The 21,432-nt window shown below is 39.8% G+C and overlaps 1 long non-coding RNA gene across 1 annotated transcript in view; it reads left to right on the top strand.

The window, feature by feature from the left end:
- Positions 1-8,662: 8,662 nt before the first annotated feature.
- Positions 8,663-21,432, top strand: part of LOC146506359 (uncharacterized) — a 41,935-nt gene continuing 29,165 nt past the window's right edge. The window contains exon 1 of the long non-coding RNA XR_014877363.1: positions 8,663-15,025. This is a non-coding gene — a long non-coding RNA (uncharacterized LOC146506359). The remainder of the gene's footprint in view (positions 15,026-21,432) is intronic.

The following is a 21,432-nucleotide window of genomic DNA, read 5'->3' as shown; positions in this document are numbered from 1 at the left end:
ATAACCATGTTAAGTTGAAATGGTGAACTAAGACCACAGTTAAATGATCATAATGGTTGTTTGTTACTTCCTTCTAAAGCAACATGTTGAAGTTTCCACTTTAAAATGATTTCTTTTCAAACACACTCTATTCACAACATCAAACAGTTGGAGTTAGAAAGCTCCATTTTAAAATGATCATGCCGCCGACTTTCATCACATTCTTCACACCACATTAGGCCACTGTTACAACTATATACTATAACAATATACGCTGTTTTTACATGGATAAGAAAACTGAGCAGTGTTATGGTTTCTGTTTAAGAAAATGGCTCTACACATCATAGAGTCCTCGTTGTCACTTCTTTGTAAAATTGAACTGAAGTGAAAGCATTTATTGTAAATAGCCCAACCTTTTATAGATTGTAAGCTGCATTGGTGAGGCTCGGTAAGCTTCCCCAGACAGTGTGAATGCTAATGTGCAATCTTCAAGTTAAAAGACATCACACTGAGGCTCAGCTTTACTGCGTGTGGGCCAGCCAAGATTCATTTTCGAGGGGAAGGAAGACAAGATGATTGCATTGTAGTGCAGGTACAACCCAATTCTGTGCTTTGAAAACAAAATTCTGTCACTGACTTTTATTACTATGCAGGAATTCAGCCAGATCCCTGCACCTGTGGCAGTATTATTGCCTTGACTCAATATTGCCCCTCCGTCTCAACACATTCTCCTGCTTTTTCATATAGCGGAAGAACATTTGCAGTCACCGGCAAATAATAATTTGTAAGGCTTTGCTTTCTAAGCAAACAAAAGAAGCAACAGTCGCCTCTTCGCTTTTGCTGCTGATATCTCCCATAATGATGACTCTTTTCGCTCCATGCATCCTACCAAGTTCAACAACGAGCTAACCTTTTTCTACTGCAGCTGTTTCTATGACAACGCAAGCCCCTGCTGCAACTTTAAAGCGTGATAAACACAAAAGCCAGATAATGGATTTGATCGATCTCGTTACTCTCCATGGGAGTGATATCAAGACTGATAGGGGTATTTCTGCTAACAGGCAAGATCAAAAGGTGATGTTTTGCTCTACTTACCAATTTGCCGCAGTTGATTATTTATGAACAGCCTGTTAGGGTTATCGCAGGATTTCTTTAAACTGTCATTTTGTTTTGAGTGTGAATACATCACGACGTTTAGCAGAATGTTTACAATAATATGCTAATATCCAAGTAGATTTATTTCTCGGGCAGAGATGCAGACCTGCCTGTCCACAGTAGGAAAACATAACTGCATTAGTGCCAGCAGCAGTTATTGAATTGTGTGCTATATGAAGCTCTGGTCACTGGAAGAAAACCTTGGGCTTTTCACTGACTTGCTTTCTTCATTGCATTTGACAGGACAGTGTCCACATAAATCAATCCTGTTGCCAGTTCAAAGACCTTTGAGAAAGTATTGTGTCATTGACCCTTGGGCTTCAGTGCCCCTTCAGTTAAAAACTGAAGAATATGTTGTCCACTTTACTGGTGCCGTAAGCTGTAAAGTAATACGGACTGCTGTTGTAATCCAGACTCTGGGGAGAAAAAAGTGCAACACGTGATGATGTGTGGCACAACGATGATGCACGCTCCTCAGTTTGAGTCTCTTGCCAATCACCCGAGTGGAGTGAAATTAATCACTCTCAGGGCTGTCAGTTGGCGTCAGCCAGGAGACATTTATCTTTGAACCCATGTCAGTAATTTGGCAATAACGGTTCCTTTGATTAATTCACTGCCTGAATCTCTGCCAGGAGAGCAGGAGTCCACAGACAGTGACAGATTGATGATGCTTGTATCCTATAATTCTGTGGCCCTCAAACTTTACAGTGATTAGGCTTGTGTAAAAAAAAAAGAGACAATACAGATAAATGTCATATACTAAACTACACTTATCATGATTTACTGTATATGAAACACTGCCTGAGTGCAGACACATCTAAGGTGGGTTGTCAGTGTGGATGTTTGTTGCAACCGCTGTGTTGTTAGACAGTTTCAGCTGATTTCAGGCTAGTTATAGAGCAGTGCTGCGGATTGCTTTCCAGCACTGGCTGACTGTGTCCCCAGATCAGCTTTAGTCATGCTGCTTAAGCAAAAGTGTTGACACATCTCAAGCTAACAAAGTTCATTTGAGCATGCACCGAAAAGATTCCTCTAGGAAGGGAAGACACAATACTTTGTCGAACCTGAAAGAGAAAGCGCTCATTCAGCAGGTGTCGTTGCACATATTGCCACCATCTCTTGATTTGTCATTTGGACAAACTTGATGTTCACTTCAATGGCTCTCAAGGGGTTTGCCTGAGAGGTAAACAACGCTCTAAGGATATCTTATTCTTTTTCATTTGACAGCTCAGAATGCAATCCCAGGTTTCCCAGGCATTATTTATTTATTTATTTTCAGATTTCCACACAACCTTTCTTTAACAGGCTAAATGGAAATTAATGACTGTTATCTTCCACACTGTTGAATCTATTAGTGGGAAACACTGAGCATCACGTGTGTTATTATTTTAATTCATCTACATGTCAAGATGAAAAATTGCCATCTTTACTGAATTTAATTGGTATTCTGAATTTAAAAAGATGTTTTTAGTGTCAAATTGGAATTATTCATAAGAAAATAAAACATAAAATACATAAAAAGTAAACCCTCCATGGACCACTTGTCAAAATGACTAATGCGATAAAGCCAGTGTTTTAGAACAATCTAACAGCTCTCAAAGAACAATGAGCCAAAGTTGTTTGGTAACTGGACAGATACATATAGATGAATGGAAGTCATGTGGCAAAGACTGCAGGAAATAAAGCCAGTCTCGATTTAACAAGTACAGTAGCCGGCTATATCTGACTTGTTTGTCAGATAAAGACAGCTACTGTTTCCAAAGTGAGTTCGTAGCTGCATTTTTGACAGTGTAGGTCGTGGGAAATTGTTTCTTTGCCAGCTGGTGGTCTCATCTGGCTTATCAATTTCTCCCCTCTCCGTGGATCTTTCTTCATCTCTCGCTTCTTGCAGTCATCTTTTCTCCGTAACATCTCAATAAAATGTGTGCTTATTTCTTTTCTCTCACCTGTTCATTTTCTGCTTGACTGTTTAGACAAATATAATCTTCTACCTATCCATCATTTACACGAACTCCTGCTGCGGGGTTGACTAGTGTGACTCCGTGTGTTTTCTAGGCCTGACAAATACTTGCCAGTTGATGGGGGGAAATATTTTGAAGTCTTGAAACTATGTAGTGTGTGTGGGTGATATATTTCACTCTATATTTCATTCAAGTGTAGGTTTCCGGCTGTAGCCATGGAACGACAACCGCACTGTGACCCCTCCCTTGGTAATATCTTATTAAAGTTAATTCTGTAATTTAATGTAATGGAATAGCTGTAATTGGATTAGTATAATTTACAGCCATTATGCTTATCTTCACAGCTCTCCCTGAAATCTCTTAAATGTTCTTCTTACTGATGTGCGTTCTTACACTGGTTAGTCCCCTGGCAGAGCGATTGCAAGAGGTCTAGCAAGCATATCATCCTCACATTCAAGTGTAGATGTGCAGTAACCATTAAAATCACAGATAGTGACCTTATATACTGTTCTGGAAAGAGAACACTTTATAAAAAAGAAATGACAAAAAAAGAGGTTCTATTTCACGACTGGTGACTTTTTCAAAATACATAAAGAGCTCTGAATGGCTGCACAGCTGCTAACTACTACTCCATCTTTGGCATGCCCCCTTGGCTGATTCCAGCTGCCTGCTGAAGGAATTAAGGAGATTTGGAGAGCCTGGGCAGATGTAACAGCTGAGTTGACGTTAGCCTGCATGGGACAACATACTGCTCAGATAGAGAGAAATGCTCTGCACTAGTAACCGGGAGGCTTAAGGATGTCGCTCGCTTCATTATGTCCCAGACAAGCTTTCTGACTTGCAAGCCAAAGTGTATTTTCTGCCCGCTGCCCACGTGGATTTTAAGGCATGGAGATAGAGGACTGGTGTGTGCAGGTGCGAAAACCCGCTAGACCTGCAAAATTTGACCACCTGAGATGACCTCAGGGAAACTAGCTGCCAGCTTAGCAGCATGTAAGTGGGATGCAAATTAGGTGAAGCTCTGGAAAAAAAAAACTTCTCTTTCATGTTACTCATCCCAGAAATAAGCAACAAATTTAAACTGAAGAATTTAATCAACTGTTGGCAGGTTTCAGAACCAGGTTTTACGTTCTACTCACACGTGCTGCCTATCAGGATGCTGCGCAAATGGAATGACTATTCGGTCTCTGTAAGATATGTGATGTGCCCCTAGGCCTCAAGACCCATTTCCTGTTAGGTTGCTTGGCTTTGGGAATGATGCTGAACCCTGGATTGGTGTGACAGCTCACCTACATATAGTCTCTCTTTCTCCCTCTCTCAGTGTGATTGGTTGCTTGCTTTATTTTCTGTTTACTTATACACTGAGTGCATATCTAAATTTGTTTCATTTTTAATAACTAGACTTAATGAAAAAGCTATATGCGGTATCCAAATTCTGTCCTGTCCTTTGATCTGTCTTGTTCTTTGATGGACAATTGTTCGATACATGTACCACATCCTACAAAGTTACTACAAATGCCATAGTAAGTAATTTATTGTGCCCAAAAGTTTCAAAGTTTTGCAACAAAGTCATAATAGGAAATGATAAATGAAGTCATCTCTCTTAGCAGTCTGTTTTTTGTTTTGTTTTTTTACCCATGACAGATTTGTTTATTTTCCTTAATTTGTGGCTGTTTGAGAACAACTTGTACTGCACCAGTATATGTGAACAGGAACATTAAATATTAATCAAGGTTAAGGGGCCCAATGTCTGAATGTGAGAATGCAAGAGAATTAAATTTGTTCTAGTTTATGAACTCAAAGTGTTTGCTCTCTGCTCTTTCATCTCTTCTGGGATAGTGAACAAAATGATGCAAGCTCTCACCTGCTCTCCATAAAAATTTCAGTGATCAAGCACATCTTTAATAATTTCATCCCTGTGGACTTTCATATGTATGGAAAGCATACGAATTAGGAATGTTTCAAGGCTGGCTGGGAGCATCATTTTTATCACATGATTACACATATTCACTTAACCCCCTGTATCCCAAAACAGTGATGTTTCCACGTGTCTTCTATTTGTATTATCTTTACTTATGATGCTAAATACACTATAATCAACAGTTTATTGACTCTTCGTTACTGTATCTACATTATTTTCAATCCAGTTTATTTTTGCCACTTACAACTTTGTTATAGAACTGTAATGTTACATTTGTTGGAATTCCTGCTTTCATGTTGGTCAGATCTCTTTACCTTGATAAATAACATATAAATTAAAGTCACTTTGCCAAAAACTGATTGCAGCTTCTGCCTTGGGATAAAAATGATCTCACTGGCTTAGAGAGACTTGATAACATTCATGACAGATATGTTTGAGATATTCAACAAGTCATATTAAACAGTTCAAATACCTACAATTATTTTTTGGCATATAACGGAAATCACTTCATCACACAAAACTGGCATCTTCTGTTTCACCACAATGACCACAGCTGACAGGCAAAAATAATAATAAAAAATACTATGTAACATATTTGAATAATATCAACACATCACAAATAAAAAACACATATGTAATAATTAAATATATTGCAATATTTTATGTTTTTACGTGAGTCGCCTGTAGGCTTTCAGATCACTGAATGACCTCAGAATGCTAGGTCAACATACTCACTGGTATTATGATCCATTCAGTGAGTCAGTGAAGCTCGTCCTCGTCATTGAGGATTTCCAAAACTTTAACATAGGTGTTACTGAAACACGGGCTAGAAAGACATGATGAAAACATAAATTGTCACGGCTGGGGCGGCAGTCGTGTGGAGGGTGAGAAAGGAGGATCCAATGGCAGACAATGGTGGAGGTGCAAGTGGGTTTTATTTACAGTGCAAATAACAGAAGTGAGGGCAGGACAGAACATAAACCTAAACTGGGTGAAACTAACAAACAAACCTGGAACATAAGGTCAGCGGGAGAAACTCGGAGATAGCAGATGAGGACGGCAGAACAGAGAGACGTAGAGAAACCTAGGGAATGAACACAGACGACGCGACGAGAAGCACAGGCAGACACCAACTATAAATACACACACCAGGTAATCAGGAAATGGCACACAGGAGGGCAACACAGCTGGGAGGAATCAGGGCTGACGGGACAGGGGAAATGTAAACTGAACATACTCACATCAGACAGAGACCTTCACAATAAAACAGGAAACTCAGACACGAGGAACCAAACAAGACACAGAACTAAACAGACAGCTTTCCAAACAGGCAGGGTGACACGATAGACAGACAGAGACACAGACGCAGACTCAAAGGCAGACCGAATATAACACATAGAACTCAAACAATAATAATCATCATCATAATAAACTAGAAAATGATAATAAACTAAAAGCGCTGGGTCACCGACCCAGGACCACGACATAAATCTTAAATGGTCTTATATAATTTTAAACACATATTTGCAATATTTTAATTAAAAATGCTTTATTATTGACACTTTAAAGGTCTTTTTAAACTATACGTTTGAGCTATTTAGAGTGTTTATCAGATTTTCCATTTCTTTCAGAGTTCTCAGAAATCTGGATGTTTTTTTTGTGATCAACATTTTATTGATTCAAAAGGGGTTGGGGGGGGGGGGGTTGGGGGTACAGACATATACAGCACAACTGTAAACTGCAGTAGCAAAGCAAACATTAGTCACAAGGCATAGGGACAGCAAAGAAAAAACACAAAAACATAAAGTTAAAACCAATTATTACCTCTTCCAGGAGATAACACTGGACGAGAAGATTTTCCACGCTTCAACAGTCGTGGGTCGAGCTTTATTTAATTTTGCTGTGGTATGTTCTTTTTTTCATCCTTTTTTCAATTTTATTTATATAGCGCCAAATCACAACAAATGTCGCCTCAAGGCGCTTCATAGATACAGAGAGATGTTCAAAACCAATAACACGGATAAGACATCGTCTCCAGAATGATTCCATACAAATGTCAGGACTGAACCATTGCTTCGTAATAGTCTTCTTTGCGGATGTGAATCCAGCGAATAACATTTTGCATTGTATTTGTTTCAAGGAGAAGAAATCTGAATGTTTGATGTTGTGTTCTATAACAATTAACATTATAGACTGCAACAGCTGCAATAGCCTGACTAATGACTGACCAGCAGATCTGTACGTCACTTGTTCAAGTGGTTGTTTTTAAAAGTGAAATTACAAAAACAGTTGGTATAAAGATCTGCAGGTGGTGATGAATTCAACATTTTGTCACAGAACAGTTAATGAGCTCTCTGCAAAAAGGACTGCGTGTATAACAAACTATTTCCATCTGTGCTCGCTGTCCTACTGTTACTGATACTGATTGCATCTTGATTAAGCATTGATTGGCTTATTTCCCTGTTCCATACATGATTCAAATTCATCAGACCTCCAAAGCTGCTTAATGTTGCATCTAGCAGTAGATAACTTAAATCCACCTCTGAAGAAGGAATTACAACATCACTGACAAATCTCTTCACTACACCGCACCCTAAACCCGTCTCAAACTCTACAGGGATTGCCGACTCAAAAAGTCAAATAATAGAAAAAACGGTTTTTCGCATTAGCAATATATATAATCAAGTAATTAAAACAAAAATCTCATAAAAAAACCATATGATCATACAAAGATGATCACATAAATTTAATTAAAAATGCTTCAGTAACTAATGAAAATATTCTGAGTTTAGCCTTCTGTATAGTAAACCCCATGAATGGGATGCCTTCAAATACCGATGCTACTATAGGAATTTCTATTTTTATTTTAAAACAAAGTTTCAGGCAGTAAAAGAGAGTTTTTAAAGCATAGTCCTCTGCAGATATATTATGGTTGTTTTCTGCTATAGTAGCAGTAAAGACATACTTATTGCTACCTTCAAGGGATAGTTCGGGTCTCTAATAAGTTTGTTTGTTTTGCTGTGGACTGGAAGTCTTTTCTCTTGCTCTAAAACTCAGCTCAGTATCACTGTTAATAAATAAAATTAACGTATTAGGGCTATTTTCACAGTTTTTCATTTCTAGTTTCACTTGCCTTTCTAACAAGTACTTGAAGCACTTTAATATTCAGAAACTTAAGTGCTATTGAGCTGGAATCCAAGGACTTTTGCGATTGATCAGAATAGTGCTGTTAATTTTTGTTATCCGCCTAAAATTACCCATCAATTCCTTTGATGCACAAATTAAACAAACAGAACTGCAAAAGCTAATTAAAAATCAAATGCTGCATTTCAACATGAGACCTTGTATGATGAGATAAAGGCAAAAAAAATCTGAGACTGCAGTTGTTGCATAATTATTGCTTGTGAGATCCCTGCAGGCTGAAATGTTTAATCATACAAACAAAACATCTGCTTTCCCTTCACATTCTTCTCTCGGCTCTAACACCTCTTGCTCTAACACTGTTTTATTTCATATATTCACAATTATTTTAGCCCGCTTCACGGATCAGGCGATTACCATGGTATCGTGCCGGTGTCCCTGGATGCAGTGCTGACCTTAACTTCCATTGTTTGGTGGATTAATCTGCCAGCAGGTCATGTTTCTGCTCCGCTTTGCAGCTAGCCATGTCTATAGTATGACTTGTAAAAATAGAATCTATTTAATATAAATAAAACAACAAGAGCTGTTAGGCTGTTTTCATGTTTTCAAACCTCCAACAATGATCCAGTTCTCCATCTCTTGTTTGGACAGCCCTGTTAGGCATTCAGGCTGTTAAGAGCACTGTGAAAACATGAAAAACACTTAGTCCTTGTGAGCAAGGATCTGCTGTTTACAAAATGCCTGTGCTTTTAAGGATGCTGCGTGTTTTTCTTCCTTTGACTTAGAAAAGCTTTGGGGGAAAAAGGTCCAAGGAGCCAAGAGCAACACTCTGATCTTCTCCATTTAAATCCTTAAAAGGGCACCTTTGCTCAATGTGTTTATTACGCCTCTTTTTTATGTTTGACTTTATGAACATATTCAACTCTTTTCTCCTCCTATGACTCTAGTTGGCTGGGCAGGCAGCCACAACACAGCCAACGAATTCACAGTCAGGACCACATCACTAGGCTGGTATCCCTCCCACTGAGAGCCTGAGGTTTGCCATGAGCCTGACCCATCACACACTCAAGAAGAAGCGGCAGTGCCAAAGAGTTTATAGAAGTCCACATGGGAGATGCCTGAGGAGAAATTACCAGTCCTACTCCTCCTCTGTGCTTTTGTACATGCTGCCTATCTTCTCTTTCCCTGCACTCTCCTACACTGTACAGGCGTGGCTGGGGCCCCCACAGGGACCCATTTGCCTTCTATAAAGCCTATTGCTATGGAAATTGTGTGTAATTTCAGGGGCTGTTAACAGTGTGAGTGCGGGCGTGCATATAGAGCACTACTATCATCACACTGGAGCCGAAGATCACCCAGGGCAGAATCTCATATTTGTTGCTCCTTTGCTAGTCTTTGCCCCGCCAACATGACATGCATCGCTTGATGCGAGCAGAATAAGGAATGGATAAGCTGGGGAGTGGGCAGCTGGGGAAGGGAGATGAGAGGTGGATTGACTGAGAGGGAAATTTGAGTAGGAGACGGCAGTTCTGAGCATCTGTGTCGCAGAGAAAAAGAGAGTGTTTAGAAACAGAGAAGATTGGAATATTATATGAGAGATGGAAGAATCAAAAGAAAGAGTGAAAGGGATAGTGGAATGGGATTTGAAGAGAGAGGAGCCTAAATCAATATTTATACTGTGAGGCGAGACAATTCTGAAGCAGTAATTAAATTGGTGTGTCATATTTCATTTCATTACTAGGCAAGCTTGCATGCAAATGATCCAAAAGGCCTCGTTTTCAAGTGGATTTCATTTCTTTTATGACAGCAAATAGAATTGTGCAGCCAGAGAAAAATATAATACTAAAATACTACTTCAGTATTCATGAGCCTATTGTTGGGAACTTGGGGACCATTCAGCTGCAATTCAGTAGGGGGTGGGGGTGCAGTCACTGTAAAGCGTTTACACTCACACGAGGGACTAGGTGGGGGAAGCAAATCAATTTGAATGATGATTAGTGAAATGAGGCAATGCTGTCGGTGATTGGAAACACGGTCTGATTCCCAACATTGCCTCCCCTCCTCCCTTCTCTGGAGTCAGGAAAACTGAATAAAACATATCAAAGTAAATGTTGCACTGAGGCACTGCTTGTGCAGATATTTTGGGTCAGACGCAGCCGCCTTTAATCATTCAGTAGCTGCATACCCCTTGTCAATTAGACAAATATGATAGTTTACAATTTGAATTATCTACTTCCTGACTGAATTAGCTAGTTATCTTATCTGGGAAATTGGAAGCATGACTGCTGAAGGTGACCAGACTTCTATAAACCCCGGTACCAGTATTTACAGTATGTATTAGTTTCAGGTGCCTGCCTCCCTATTGCAGTGCTCTGCACTTTTGACAAATGGAATTTTGGGGGCAACAACAAAACACAGCTGTGCTCTGTGTAGCCAATTAAAAGTTTCCCTTCCACCTCTTTCCCTCTCAGTATTGGCTATTCTTTTTCAGTTTCAACTCTATGGTGCAAGAAAAGGGATCAAAAGATAGAAGAGGACATCCAAAGCACAGCATCAGTGATTTTTTTTAAGTAACCAAAATTGCTTTTCTGTACCTTTTTCAATTCTTACCCCAGTCTATTCAGCCTCCCGTGAGGGGGGGAAAAACAAAATCACCCTGACCTATGTGTACTTGCAGAGGCACTAAATGGCAAGGGATGGAAAGCCTCTGGAGTGGTGCCATGTTCAGAGCACAGGTTCTGCCAATGGCATCTGAAGTGCTGCCAATGGGAAACACAACATTAACGTCTATAGCGGTGGAAAGAACAACAGCTGCTTATGTTGTGTATTCCTTTGCCAGCGCCCATAGGGGGAAAAAAAAGGATGTCAGATATGAAGGTGCTTGTGAAAACTTCTGGAATTTTTGTGTTTGTGTCTGCTTCTTTACATGCAAGAGGTGCATGTAGGAAACACAGTATTAACAGTCACAGAAAATAACAATCCATAAGGCAGTGGTAGAGAATTTATTTACAATTTTGGAATAAGGACAAGCAAAAGACATGCATTTATGCATTTTTTTTTAAATCTTGAAATTAAATGTATTGGAGTATTACTGACAAACAGAATACTCTTTAAAACTATTACATGGTCATATTACTCCATGTGTTATATTAGTGGACTGTTACTAACATTTAAAATACAATTAAACTTTTTGTACTGTACCTTGTCAAAGTATAGAATAAACTATATGGTTTAGTGATAGGAATACACACTATTCTAATACTAGATATTTCAATACAATACAATAATATTTAATCTGAAAACTTAATTAGATAACATTTTAAGAACAAGAAGATAGATGATAGAAAATTTAGACACGTTTTTCGGCAGACAAGTTTAGAGAGCTAGAAAGTAACAGGAACCCTAATAACCGAGGCCAGTTGATGCTGGTGGAAGTTAACATACTCGAAAAATGAGGAAAAAAAAGTTAATCCTTGTAACAACACCAATACCCTGAGGGATAATCACTCTGCTGGTGTTTCGACAAGCTGATAACACTTCATGCATGGCTTGTTGCTTTGTCAGGAGCGGCCAGCCGGAAGAGTGACACATCTTCTCATTAATGTGAAGAACATATGTGAAAGCACACAGCTGCTAGACGCGAGGTCTGGTGCGTGGTCGCCCTCGGCAAACGCTCCGCTGTTTGCTGGTACAGCTGAGACTGAGCAAGAAGCTTGAGCACTCACTGTGACACTGCAGGGTGAAACACAGAAGTCTTAATTTCTCCATAAAAAGCTTTAATGACATGCAGCCAAAAAATAATAATTAAAAAAAAATAAATTAATCATTAAATTTTTCTACTAGCCTCCTTTTTTGTACTCACGAAGGGCTGCTGCTTTACTGAGTGGCAGACACAAAAACAACTGACAGTCATTCATATTCATTTATTCGTGTGAGTGATCGTTGCTTAATGGCAATCGTATGTCTTTGAACAGTGGGAGGAAATAGTGTGAACATGAGCGTACAATCTCCCATACCCTCGTTTTTTGAGCCACCATGACAACGAAACTCCTAAAAACCATAAATGTAATATTAGCATTTTTCACTCATATTCGGGCAGTCAAACTCTAGATGGCACTGGAGACCCAGTGGTGCGTTTCCCCCTGTGTTTACGTGTGTGTGTGTGTGTGTGTGTGTATAGCATGTGTGCGTGTAAATGTGTGTGCATGAAAGCACGTCTGTGTCTGCATCTGTGAGTATGCCTCCCAGATTCAATTATTCATCATTTCCAGTGCAAATATGGTTTGGCTTTTCCACGTCTCTTCTTTTTTTCTTCTTCCAGTTTTGTTTATTATTTATTATGCCGAGACTCACAATGTTTGGGTAGAATAGAAAGCCGGATAGCAATAATGTCACTGTGTGGGTGTTATAATTATGTTCAGATGCAAATATAGGAAAAGGTACAGGCCGAGTATTGCAGAGTACCCGGTGCTGGCTAGTCAGACACATTTGTTTGCCTTGCGTCGCACAGATAGCCAGCATCTGCAGACTGCATTACTCCACCAATAATCGGCAGACATGATTCTCAAATACCGCATCTGTGTCTGTGTTGAAATCTGCCAATATATCACGCAGCATGTTCCCACACTAAACCATGGTAACGACTCATTTTGCTCTCTCCATTCATGTTTTTTTCTTTCCGTGAAGGGGATTTCGCATGTAAAGAATTATTCATAATGACATATTGACTTTGGAAAGAGGCTTCCTATCTATGTAAAATTCATGAGTCACTCAGCACCCATGGTAAATACATTTATTGATCGTCATGCCTTGCATTGGATCTTGAGGGCACACTGAGCGATTTATGGTGCCTTCCAGCCACAACATGAAAAATGTTGTGGTTGTGCCACTGTTATGATTATGACTCAGGTTTTTGAGCTGATATTCATAAACATTATACGAATATTTGCAGTGAGCTTTCCAAATTTCTTCAAAATTGTTGCAGGATGTAGGGTTGGAGTAATTAAAAAAAACGTTCACAGAGAAGAAAGATGCAAAACACTTTATTCAAGTGGAGGTAGTTTGCTCATTTTCAGTCTCTGTTGCTAGATGATCAAGAGGTCTCAGCAAGCACCGTTCAGCAATGCTGGAATTTCCACATGAATCCACTGTAACATAATTTAGTCCATATTAAATTATTTTGTGATTCTCTCACAAATGAAAATCCATCTTCATTAAATATTTAGAATGATTAAATATTTGGAATGTTGTGAACATGGCTGTTTCCTATGGTGAAAAAAAGGTTATATAAACAGGGTTATTAAATAAAAGCAGTCCAGCAATGATGAAAACATGCTTCACAATTGACACCCACGAACCAACAGCAGGGTGTCCATTAATACTAATCTGTTAGCTTATGAAACCAAGGCTGAAACAGCATTAATAATTAAGCCAATTATAGTCACAAAGTAACCCTGGATTCACCTTGAATGTTGTTGCTTAAGAATTTTGGAGGTTGGAGGATAGGTTCCCAGTCTAACATAGACAAACAGAAATTCACACTAATATTCACACCTATGACCAGCTTGCTATTGCAAGTTAACCTAACTGTGGGAGGAGTATCCGGAGAGATCCCACAGAAAGGCCCCAGTCAACCGGTGGGTAGCTCTGAGGCAACAGCGCTAACCACTGCACCACTGTGCTACACTCTATGGTTTTACTCTGATATTAATTCAAGTGTGCAACATCGAGTTTTCTGCTTGGTCAAAATTGAAGTTACAGTTACAGTCATGGACATGACTTCTACTTGGGAAATTCTATGAAAATCAGTTGATTCAGTTTTATTTTGGTCCATGGTTCTAATCTAAGCAATGATATTTAGATATTTAATCCCTACACATCACACCCGATACTAACAGTGATCTCCACATTTTTTCTCTCAACTACCGTTGATGTTATGCTTTTTGGTTTTTAAGTGGGGAAATATCTTCAAATGCTCATAAAATAAATCTGCTAGCAAACTTTCAGGGTCAAGCACAGTGTTACTGTTGCAGCAGTTGAAAAATGGGGCCACTTCACTTGATTGCTTGGTGAATTGTTGGAACTGGGTGGTGTGAATGTGTGAGTGAATGATTGTCTGCCTTCCTGCCTTAGCTTTGTGAATGAAAGCCGACCTGTCCAAGGTGCGCCGCATCTCTTCGCCAATGTCAGCTGGGATACGTTCCATCTAAAACCCACATGCCTTCAAAATAAATGGATTTGGGGGGATTTGCAATGATTTCTTCCAAGAGCTATTTATTGGTTGACATGCTGTACAAAAAAGCTCATTTTATGCAAACCATACTGTGGTAGATAGGGTTAGGATGATTCAAAGCACCCCAATACTGGCTACTCCCTTTATTAATCAGCTTGTACATATACTTATTATGAACTTATTCTGGATATATGGATGTCATTTATAGCAAAAAGGGAAACACTTTCCTTAGTCCAAGCTCTGGATTTTGATTTGTTCACATTTAAAAGTTTATATTTCTTGTAAAGCTTTTGTGCTATTTTGGAAACTCTTAAGGGCAACATAAAATACTTCTTTTGGAATCTGTCCTCAGGTGCCTGAAAAACTTGAGTTATCCCTTTTTATAAAGTTCTTTAACAGGCTGTGTATAGACACATACACAAGCATGATAACTAAGTCGACTGCTGAATCGTCTGAAGAGATAAGGTGTCAAAGGTTCTAATCTGCCAACTCAAGGCAAAGTAAAGCAAACCCTTTGCTGTTTTTTTTTCTTCTATCGCTCATGCAACTCTCTGCTTGCTGGCAGGCAGATACATGACCCGGCCAAAGCCGTGGGGAAGGAGAGAGGCAGAGAAGATGGCAACCAGCCAAGGAAATGTAAGTTCCTGTTTTTTTGGTCATGGTTGGCATTGCTACGTGGAGGCTTGAGATAAGATGGGAGCCAGGATTTTTGCTTAAGACTAAAAGAGGGAGGGATTGTAAAGGAAAAGGGGAGGAGACAGAGGAAGATAAGAGAAGAAGAAACAGAAGAAGGGGAAGAGAGCCCATGCTTATGCAACAAAACAAGACGGGAGAGATAGATTTAGAGGGAAGAGCAGATAAAACGGAGGGAAGGGACTGTTGGGATGTAGAAAGAGGCCGAGTGAGAGGAAAGAAAAAAATCCAAACGCAGAATGTTTAAGCTGACTGCTTTGTTCAAAAACAGAAGGATTTTGACGAGAGATGTGATCCCCCTGCACTTTAAGATCTTCTGCTATTTTCACTTAAGTTCATACATTTGCACCTTACTCTATCAGGTAATGATAAATATTTATCAAAATAATTCCAGTTTTAGTAGAATTTGGAAAATTCTGGATGCATACCAGTTTATCAATCAAACCATCCTCCTTTAGCATTCATTTTAAATAGACCAATGGAAATTAATGTGCATTTTCTTTACTAATGCATCTTGTTTATGGAATGACAATAAAGAAAATTAAGAGAGAGCTGAGGAAAAGGTTCCACTCCTGGCAAACTCTATGAAGCCAGTGGGACAGATAATTGCAGTGTCGATTAGATGCAATGTCTTACTGTGGAAGCTCCCAGTGAGGCTCTCTGGGAAGGAAGGTTTACTTTGAATGATGCTCATTAGAAAATCATGCAAAGAGAAAAAAATTCAAGCACTAACCAGATTTTTCCCCCCTGGAAATCTCAGTTTTGTTCTCGAAATAACAAAATTCTAGAGAAAAAGGATTAAAGCCTTAGAGGTGGTTGGAATACAAAAAAGAGAACCATTGTATTGAGATTTGAAATATGTCATCTTGTTGTCCTAAGAGAGTTCAGCCTGTATTGGTAACTGAGTGCTGTCTGCCAGAGACTGAAACAAGAGAAAAGAGTTTGTTCCTCCCTGTTATCATAGTTAATGGAGCAGCTCCAGGCTGTACATCGATGTGACAATGCAGATTAGAGTTTCAGCACTGTGGTTCTGAAGCTTTAGAGGAAAGTTTTTCTAAAACTCTGCATGAACTTTCCATGGCCAATAGAGTAACACACATGAATTTTCAAAATGAGTCTCTCTTCCATTTCAGAAGGCTCCAGCATGGGGTGAAAAAATCTCTTTATAATGTTATCTGGGTGTGCGAAGTAACAACGCTGCTGAAGAAGATTGAGAAATCCCTTGACAGTATTTTGCAGTTCCTCTGACAGTCATCAGTGTACCCTGAGACTATAGTAATGCTGTTGACATCCTATACTGACACTGTCACATGAGTTGCAGTGCTGACAGGAAATGTCATTTGCTCCTGCCGAGCCTCTCTTTGGGTCAGGGCATCTATAGTATGTCTGTCACAAGAGGAAAATTACAGCGGCCAATTGGCATAGAAGATATACGTTTTCTGCACATGTTTGCTATTTTTTTTTTTTTTACTCACATCGTGATTGTCTGGGGTTGCAGGATTGGAGCCTGAATGTAGACTCTGAGATTAAATAAAAGCCAACCCTTTATTATAGCTTGTACAAAATCCACAGAATGCAGAAGTCTATAGGAAAATTAAAACAGAATCCAAAGCAGTCTTCAACACATTACGAGGAAAACAGTGGAAAAGGACAACAGATACCGGAACAAGGAACAGAAGCAAACTATGGCTTTAACTACACTCAGACACAGAGGGCAATCAGGCATGGATGGAAACACATTGGTAACACAAGTGAACATAGTCCAGATAATGAGACATGGAAGGAAGTAAAGGTGAACACGAAACATAAGCGACAAGATAACTACGAAAATAAAACAGGAAACCCAGAACAAGAGAACATGTAACACAGACACGGAGACAGTAAGACATAGGAAACACAGAGGAGACACAATAAACTGAAACTCGAGGAATCAAATATAAATAAAACTGTATCCACAAACAGAAACTAGATTGTAAACGGTGGCAAAACCAAGATGAAGAAAACCTGAGAGTAACATCGTCACAAACAGGAAGTGTCCGCTAGGTGTAAAAGAATGCAAACTCAAAAATCCAAAAACAATTAAAAAACAGAAAAGATAAAGGCCAAACTCAAAATGTTGGGCTGAAAACCCAGAACCACAATAATGATTAATGTCAAAATGATGACTTTAATAGGAGTGTGTGGCGAGAATAAGGCACGGCGGGACCACGGAGTGTCATTCAGAGCCATCTTTACTAACATCTCACCACAACACACACACACACACACACAAACCCTGAGTCCCCGTGTTTTTAACTAGGTGGGCGTGATTGCAGATGCCATGCAGGTGCGTCCGCCCTCCCTGCACGGCACCGCAGACCACGCCCCGCCACAGAGTGTTTTCACAGGTGAACAAAACACTCTGTCTGGACTGCCTTTTAAAAATCATCTCTATCCTATTCAGTTTAATCAGTCTACAGTTATTTGCCTTTATCCTTTATTTGTATCCTCATATAATCTCATTTTGGAGAAACTATCTTATTGATAAGAGCAGTCAAAGCTAATAAAAATCAAAGTAATCAGCTAAGGCAATCAGGTCCACTTATTGAAATTGACTACTGTCTGTTGCGGCTGATTCTAATCTCGACTGTCAACAACAAATGCCCTGACCGTCTCCATCTTGAGTGCTTAAATTAAGTGGCTAAACCTTTCTGTGGCTGTAGTAACACGATGTTATCGTCCTCTTTCCTTTCAGATGGGGTGAATGGAGCATAATCTTGTTTTTGCCTTTTTAGGGGGGAAAAAGTGTCATTTTCGACTCCATAACTCCATATTTGTTGCTCACAGAGCAAATAATATCACGGATTGAAACGTTGTTAACTTTGCCTGTGATTTATCATTTACTACACACTTGTCAGGCATTGTGCTGTCGTGTGGGTTTTTTTTGTATGTCAGTGTGGACAAGCACAGATTGATGCTTAGGTAAGACCCCCAGGCAAACTGAAGCTTCCATTGAACATCGTGTCATGTCTGCCCATCTTTCCTTCCCCACCTGTCTATCCATCCCGCGTCATCCTCATTTCTTCTTAATTTGCATAATTGCTGGAAAAAAACGGTAAAATACTGCATTGTGTTGCATTATTATAAGTAATGTGATATCACTGTAACACACCCAGCCCTAATATCCAGCAAATACTGAATGTTATTCAGTATAACATTATAATAGATGATTTAATTGATCACTGACTACAATTACATACACACAATAATGACTATTATAACCCTGGAAAAGCAATAGTATAATTAAGCTGTTAACATAATCCTCCACACTGACAGCTCCCTGTAATAATCCTGTGCATGTGAGTGAAGTGTGTAGCTTGTGAGAGAGCGGCAGGAATTCGAGTTTTGTGAAATAGAAAGGACACAAATGGGTTCTGATCCTGCTGCTATCAAATTTTACCCCCAAAATAATTACGGGGATGACTTGCAGGAGAACAAAGGCTTCTATTTTCTGTGACTTTCTATCAGAGCTGTTCTGACACCTTCCCTACTTCTGTTAAACTGCCACCTGCACTGCATTTACACTTGTCCAAATTGAACCACAGCCACATTTTTTTTTTGCAACATCTGCAATATATCCCATGTGACTCTGCTAACCATCTGGACTTGCCTAGCAACATGGGAATGAACACCTGTACAACATCATGAAATTCAGCTCTCCCAGTGTTTTTGCTGAGACTGTTAGAGAGCTATTAGCTTGATTCAACTCAAAGTTGGGCTGAAGTCGATTTCTTCACATTAAAACATGCATTTGTAATTTTGCATTAACACAACAAGAAATTAAAGAACACGTTTATCAAGCGTATGCTCCAATCCTCATCTTATTATTCATTTGTAAGCTGTATGTGAACTGTAAAAGGAGCTACACAGTCCTGATTCAAATGACGATTATCCTCCAATTCTGTAACTCTACTCTGTTAGTGCATGTCTTTTAGCTTTTTGGCTTGTCCTTACATTACCTCTTTGTGCACCCCAGCTGTCTTCTTATTACCTTCATTCTGATTCTTTGAAGTCTCTTGCATGAACACTCAGCACCTGGTTTGAGCTGCATGAGCAGGGGGCTAGGGGGCAAGGAGGCCTGCAGTCTGGAGGCCTGTCACAGACCTTTCTGGCAGTGTGGAGAGGGAGCAAAGTGAATGAGTGCCATGCAGCTGCTTCCAGGATCACTGACTCTATGACTGTTGGCGTAGAGTGAACAGCCTGTTGTGGGAGTAGATTTCCTCTGTGTCTGGGGGTTTTCTCTGTCTCTGCTTTTCTTTCTTTCTTTTGTCTGAGCTGGGTAATGAGCACTGCTGGCGAGAGAGACAGTCAATGCAATTGTGTGCGTGCATGTGTCTCTCTGAGCGATTGGTGATTGCCTGAATATAAATTGGATGTGCTCATTCACCTAAATCAAGGCCACATGCTTGGACCCACAGTCAAGTGCTAAGGGTGCAATGAAGCGTTGTACTGTATCTGCCACTCAGCTTAAGAAATAAAGCCGGCCACTTTCCCTGGCCTACATGAAATACTCAGGGTAACCTTCAAAGACTGTTGTTGTAAACTGACTTCATGACTGACCTGATTCTTAAAGGTGTTGTTATTTTCATGTGGAGTTCATTTTTCTCATGAAAGGAAAGCTGGCATTTTTCTTACAGTTGGCCTAATTTCCTGCATCTCACATATACAATTAAATATAAGGTTATTCACAAGGTTTTATGATTTTTTTAAGTGTAATTGCTGGGGCAGTTTTGTGCACTATATATACAGTTGTGGTCAAAAGTGTACATACACTTGTAAAGAATATAATATAATGGCTCTACCGAGCGTCCCGTTATTTCTAAAACTCTGATTTTTCCCTGATAGAGTGATTGGAACAAATACTACTTTGTCACAAAAAACATTCATGAAGTTTGGTTCTTTAATGACTTTATTATGGGTCAACAGAAAAAAGTGATCACATCTGCTGGGTCAGAAATATACATACAGCAGTGCTAATATTTGGTTACATGTCCCTTAGCCATTTCCACTGCAATTAGGCGCTTTTGGTAGCCATCCACAAGCTTCTGGCAAGCTTCTGGTTGGATCTTTGACCACTCCTCTTGACAGAATTGGTGCAGTTCAGTTAAATTTGATGGCTTTCTGACATGGACTTGTTTCTTCAGCATTGTCCACATGTTTTCAATGGGGTTTAAGTCAGGACTTTGGGAAGGCCATTCTAAAACCTTTATTCTAGCCTGATTTAGCCATTTCTTTACCACTTTTGATGTGTGTTTGGGGTCATTGTCCTGTTGGAACACCCAACTGCGCCCAAGACCCAACCTGTGTGCTGATGATTTTAGGTTATGTTGAAGAATGTGAAGGTAATCCTCCTTCTTCATTATCCCATTTACTCTCTGTAAAGCACCAGTTCCATTGGCAGCAAAACAGCCCCACAGCATAATACTCCCACCACCATGCTTGATTGTAGGCATGGTGTTCTTGGGGTCAAAGGCCTCACCTTTTCTCCTCCAAACATATTGCTGGGCATTGTGGCCAAAAAGCTCGATTTTTGTTTCGTCTGACCACAGAACTTTCCTCCAGAAGGTCTTATCTTTGTCCATGTGATCAGCAGCAAACTTCAGTCGAGCCTTAAGGTGCCGCTTTTGGAGCAAGGGCTTCCTTCTTGCACGGCAGCCTCTCAGTCCATGGAGATGCAAAACACGTTTGACTGTGGACAATGACACCTGTGTTCCAGCAGCTTCAAATTCTTGGCAGATCTGCTTTTTGGTGATTCTTGGTTGACTCTTCACCCTCCTGACCAATTTTCTCTCAGCAGCAGGTGATAGCTTGCGTTTTCTTCCTGATCTTGGCAGTGACGAAACAGTGCCATGCACTTTATACTTACAAACAATTGTTTGCACTGTTGCTCTTGGGACATGCAGCTGCTTTGAAATGGCCCCAAGTGACTTTCCTGACTTGTTCAAGTCAATAATTCGCTTTTTCAGATCCATGCTGAGCTCCTTTGACTTTCCCATTGTGGCGTTTGTGGGCGTTTGTATCCAATGAGCCCTATTTAACTGGCCTGAGAGAAGTCACCAGCTGTCGTCACTCATAATCACTCACAAGCAGTTAAGAGGCCATGCTATGAAGCTCAGTTCACTGACAACTTTCTAAGTCACCAAAATTGCTAATTCATGTTGCTATATGTATATTTCTGACCCAGCAGATGTGATCACTTTTTTCTGTTGACCCATAATAAAGTCATTACAGAACCAAACTTCATGAATGTTTTTTGTGACAAAGTAGTATTTGTTCCAATCACTCTATCAGGGAAAAATCAGAGTTTTAGA

The sequence above is a fragment of the Neolamprologus multifasciatus genome, chromosome 12 (assembly GCF_963576455.1).
Source record: "Neolamprologus multifasciatus chromosome 12, fNeoMul1.2, whole genome shotgun sequence".
Taxonomy (NCBI): Eukaryota; Metazoa; Chordata; class Actinopteri; order Cichliformes; family Cichlidae; genus Neolamprologus; species Neolamprologus multifasciatus.
This window is presented reverse-complemented; position numbering and strand designations above follow the sequence as displayed.